We start from the raw sequence: 6,000 nt of genomic DNA on the forward strand, positions 1-6,000 counted from the left end.
ATTATACTGATAATTACTGTAGTATACAGGGATCATTACAGAGATCCAGTCCATGTTTTCATTATACTGATAACTACTGTAGTGTGTGTATCCTACTAGTGAACATTACTGTGAATCCAGTCCATGTTTTCATTATACTGATAACTACTGTAGTCTACAGGGATCATTACAGAGATCCAGTCCATGTTTTCATTATACTGATAACTACTGTAGTGTATCCTACTAGTGAACATTACTGTGAATCCAGTCCATGTTTTCATTATACTGATAACTACTGTAGTGTATCCTACTAGTGAACATTACTGATAGTCCAGTCCATGTTTTCATTATACTGATAACTGATGCACTATGTTCCATTCCATGTTTTATTTATGCACTAGTTGGTCTACAGAGTTCGTGAACAACAGTGTATCTATGTATTCCCACAATGCTTCATGAGCTATAGAGGCTATATAGTTATGAATATCTACCTTTTCCCCAGTAAAAATATCAACATAAATGGTGAAAAGAAATGCAGAAAGGAAACATCTACATCAATATTTACAGAGGGATTGTTCACATCGATACACTTTGATTCAGTAAAGGATATTCAATGACACTGTACCAGAGGAGGCTGGTGGGAGGAGCTATAGGAGGATGGACTCATTGTAATGGCTGGAATGGTTTAAATGGAACGGTATGAAACACATCAAACGTATGGAAACCACATGTTTGACTCCATTCCATTTATTCCATTCCAGCCATTACAATGAGCCCATCCTCCTACAGCTCATCCCACCAGCCTCCTCTGCACTGTATGAAAATATACCATGACAATGGGAGGGCTTCAGAGGTGTAAAGCAGAGGGCTTTAAACAAGTCTATTTTGAGATCATGGGCTTGAAATGTAACTTGCCATCTGTTATTTAGCCACGTATATCACATGAATGGGGTTGCTGAAAACACTTCTCCAGGTGTTGTGACATCAGATAATGTGCTCAACAAGACTGCAAAAAACAGATGACCTGGAACGTTACCTTTCTCTCAACTGAAATGGGTCAGATGCTTAATGAATCACTAGTCTCCCATCACATGTTTCGTTATTCGATCTTATTAGGGCAGAACTAATGTGATTGGTGCGAGTTCCAAAGGCTGCCACTTGTGATTGCATCACCTGACCTATAAAACTGTGTGTAACCCTTAACCTATAACACTGTGTAACCCTAAACCTATAACACTGTGTAACCCTAAACCTACAACACTGTGTAACCCTAAACCTACAACACTGTGTAACCCTAAACCTATAACACTGTGTAACCCTAAACCTACAACACTGTGTAACCCTAAACCTATAACACGGTGTAACCCTGAGCCTATAACACTGTGTAACCCTAAACCTACAACACTGTGTTACCCTGAGCCTATAACACTGTGTAACCCTAATCCTATAACACTGTGTAACCCTAATCCTACAACACTATGAGTAACATTAACTCTAAGCTTAAACCTAATCTTAACCAATTGTATCCCTAATAACCCTAACCTTTGGATCTGCCAACTGAATATACACTTCCTATTGTTAAGGTTTGTACTGACAGCGGTGAAATCTGATCCTAGATCTGTAGTTGGCAACTTCTCACCATCAATGCACTCTAAAACCATCATGTCATTCATTATCTGACCCTGAACTGATCAAGTGTTTCTGTTTTACTACCAGCGTTAAAGCATGGCCCTCATTCAACTGTCTACACTAGTAAGAGATCTGCATCAACTTAATCAGTTCAGTAACAGACCTTGAGTCCTCACAGCTCTCATGTGGTGATGTCACAATATTTATTAATCTCCCTTTATTTATTTTATGGAGGGAAAACTGTTTCACTTCAAAATGTTTTACTGAAGCTATTTAACAGAAACACATCCTCTTGTCTGGTCACACCAGGAACTGATACCATCCCTTGTTCCACTCAATTTGGAGGGAAAACTATTTAACAGAAACACGTCCTCTTGTCTGGTCACACCAGGAACTGATACCCTCCCTTGTTCCACTCAATTTGGAGGGAAAACTATTTAACAGAAAAAGTATGTTTGTAAATGTGCCAACAGGAAGAACATTAAGGTTATACTCATGTCAAAGGCAACAACATTTTCATTGTAATCCAACAGAACATGAGGTCTGGATTGTTCTGGTGGGGAAGACTGGAGTTGGAAAGAGTGCAGCAGGAACCACCATCCTGGGGAGGAAAGATTTTGAAACAAATGCATCTCGTGACTGTTACATCAGAAAGACAGAAGGAGAGGTGGTGTCACATGAGATGTCGCTGGAGAGACGAAGCAGGTACGGGGAGTAACATTTAATAAATAACGGACATATAACGAGACAGGAACAGCGTCAGCAAACAGAAAACAAAGACAAAAAACAATCAATGAATCAGCAGGGAACAGAGCTGGGGAACTGACAAATATAGGGGAGGAAATCAACAGGAGATAAGTGAGTCCAGGTGAGTCCAATAACGCTGATGCGAGTGATGAGGGAAGGCAGGTGTGCATGATTGATGGCAGGAGCGTGTGATGCAGGGTAATCTGGCGCCCTCAAGCGCCAGGGGAAGGGAAACGCGGGAGCAGACGTGACAGGTGGATGGGAAAAGTTTAGATGCTATATACTGAACAAAAATATAAATTCAACATGCAACAATTTCAACAAATGTCCTGAGTTACAGTTCATAGAAGGAAATCAGTCAATTGAAATAAATAAATTAGGCCCGAATCTATGGATTTCACATGACTGGGCAGGGGCGGAGCCGTGGGTGGGCCTGGGAGGGCATAGCACCACCCACTTGGGATTCAGGCCCACCCACTGGAGAGCAAGGCCCAGCCAATCAGAATGAGTTTTTCCCCACAAAAGGGCTTTATTACAGACAGAAATACTCCCTAGTTTCATCAGCTGCCCGGGTGGCTGGTCTCTGACGATCCCTGTAGGTGAAGAAGCCGGATTTGGAGTTCCTGGATTGGCGTGGTTACACTTGGTCTGCGGTTGTGATGCCGGTTGGACGTACTGCCAAATTCTCTAAAACAACGTTAGAGAAGGGTTATGTTAGAGAAATTAACATTAGATTCTGTGGCAACAGCTATGCTGGACATTATTGCAGTCAGCATGCCAATTGCACACTCCCTCAACTTGAGACATCAGTGGCATTGTGTTGTGTGACAAAACTGCACATTTTAGAGTAGCCTTTTATTGTCCACAGTGCAAGGTGCACCTGTGTAATGATCATGCTGTTTAATCAGCTTCTTGATATGCCACACCTGTCAGGTGGATGGATTCTCTTGGCCACGGAGAAATGTTCACTAACAGGGATGAAAACAAATTTGTGCACAACATTTAAGAGAAATACGTCTATTGTTTGAGGAGAGTGCACCGTTTTGCACTTGAAAATGTATCAATAAACCAATAGGCAGATTTGGGCAGATCTGATACAACATTTTGAACAGTAATGCAATGGTTCATTGGATATCTCTAAAACTTTTCACATACACTGCTTCCATCTAGTGGCCAACATCTAAAGTGCGCCTGTTCTCCTAATTTATATTATGTCCCTTTTCTTGCATCTCTAGTGACTCCCCATCCCGCATGAGGGAGCGTAATCATCGACTGACACTAATTAGCATAACGCAACGGACATAAATATTCCTAGAAAATATTCCTATTCATGAAAATCACAAGTGAAATATATTGAGACACAGCTTAGCCTTTTGTTAATCAGCCAAAGCTAGACAAGCATTTGTGTAAGTTTATCGATAGCTTAGCATAGCATTTTGTCCAGCTAGCAGCAGGTAACTTGGTCACGGAAATCAGAAAAGCAATCAAATTAAATAGTTTACCTTTGATGAGCTTCGGATGTTTTCACTCACGAGACTCCCAGTTAGATAGCCAATGATCCTTTTTTCCAAAAATATAATTTTTGTAGGCGAAATAGCTCAATTTGGCTGAGAAATCTCCCGGAAATTGCAGTCACGAAAACACCAGAAAAATTCAAAATTAGCTCCATAATATCGACAGAAACATGGCAAACGTTGTTTATATTATCAATCCTCAAGGTGTTTTTCAAATATCTATTCCATAATATATCCACCGGGACAATTCGTTTTTCAGTAGGACCGATTGGAATAATGGCTACCGCTGTATTTTACGCAAGAATCACTCTGGGAGCATCAGGTGACCGACCACTTGCGCAATGTAGCCGCTTACGGGTATTCTTCAACATAAATGCGTAAAACTACGTCACAATGCTGTAGACACCTTCGGGAATACGGAGAAAGAGTAATCTGGTTGATAGCCAATTCACTGCTCAATAGGGACGCATTGGAACGCAGCGCTTTCAAAACATGAGGCACTTCCGGATTGGATTTTTCTCAGGCTTTCGCCTGCAACATCAGTTATGTTATACACACAGACAATATTTTTACAGTTTTGGAAACTTTAGAGTTATTTCTATCCTAAGCTGTCAATTATATGCATATTCTAGCATCTTGTCCTGACAAAATATCCCGTTTACTACGGGAACATTATTTTTCCAAAAATGAAAATACTGCCCCCTAGTCACAAAAGATGTGACAAAAAAAACACCTGTTTTTTCTTTGTATTATCTTCTACCAGATCTAATGTGTTATTCTCCTACACGAATTTCACATTTACACAAACTTCAAAGTGTTTCCTTTCAAATGGTATCAAGAATATGCATATCCTTGCTTCAGGTCCTGAGCAACTGGCAGTTAGATTTGGGAATGTCATTTTAGGTGAAAATTGAAGGGTCCGATCCTTAAGACGTTGCTGTACATAATACAAGTTGTTTGACTTCATTATTTGATATCTATAGAGAGTACAAAACATGAACAATTACCTGCTCTTTCCATTGACTGACCAGGTAAATCCAGGTGAAAGCTATGATCACTTATTGATGTCACCTGTTAAATCCACTTCAATCAGTGTAGATGAAGGGGAGGAGACGGGTTAAAGAAGGATTTTTAAGGCTTGAGACAATTGAGACTTGGATTGTGTATGTGTTTCAGTCAGAGAGTGAATGGGCAAGACAAAATATTTAAGTGCCTTTGAACAGGGTATGGTAAGTGTCAGGCACACCGGTTTGTGTCAACATGGGCCAGCTTCCCTGTGTAACGCTTTCAACACCTTGTAGAGTCCATGCCCCAACAAATTGACGCTGTTCTGAGGGCAAAAGGGGGTCGCAAATCAATATTAGGAAGGTATTCCTAAGGTTTTGTACACTGTGTATATCCGTCAATGTTCTGACCTTGACTAGTGTCTCTGCATTGCCTGTTCCTGTTACAGTGCAGTACAACAAGCCACTACACCAATGAGATGTTTCAAGAGGCTGAGAGAGGGAAGTAGTAAACAAGGTGAATGCTGTGTACAATGAGAGTCTGTAACATAACCATCTGTCATTGTTTTGACTGGTTGGCTGGTTTGTTGCTGGGTTGCTGGTTGGTTGATTTATAGTTCATCTAAGGACTATCCGTGGACACATTCTAATGATTTACACACATTAGAAGAAGTATCAACCAACCTCAACAAATGTATATTCATTTATGACAAATTACTGTTCTTAAATAACTAAATGCCCTATTGTGTTCAGTTTAACCCCCCCACCCCCCCAAAATCGCAGCACCCCACCACCACCCCCAAACGATTTCCTATGGTCTCTGTACCTCTGAAAGCTTCCCTTCACTCCTTTAAGGAAACAGCAGAGGGAACACCCCCCTATCCACATCGATGGAACAGTAGTGGAGAGGGTAGTAAGTTTTAAGTTCCTCGAGGTACACATCACAGACAAACTGAATTGGTCCACCCACACAGACAGCATCGTGAAGAAGGCGCAACAGCGCCTCTTCAACCTCAGGAGGCTGAAGAAATTTGGCCTGTCACCAAAAGCACTCACAAACTTCTACAGATGCACAATCGAGAGCATCCTGTCGGGCTGTATCACCGCCTGGTACGGCAACTGCTCCG

Source organism: Oncorhynchus mykiss, chromosome 10 (assembly GCF_013265735.2).
Source record: "Oncorhynchus mykiss isolate Arlee chromosome 10, USDA_OmykA_1.1, whole genome shotgun sequence".
NCBI classification, from domain to species: Eukaryota; Metazoa; Chordata; class Actinopteri; order Salmoniformes; family Salmonidae; genus Oncorhynchus; species Oncorhynchus mykiss.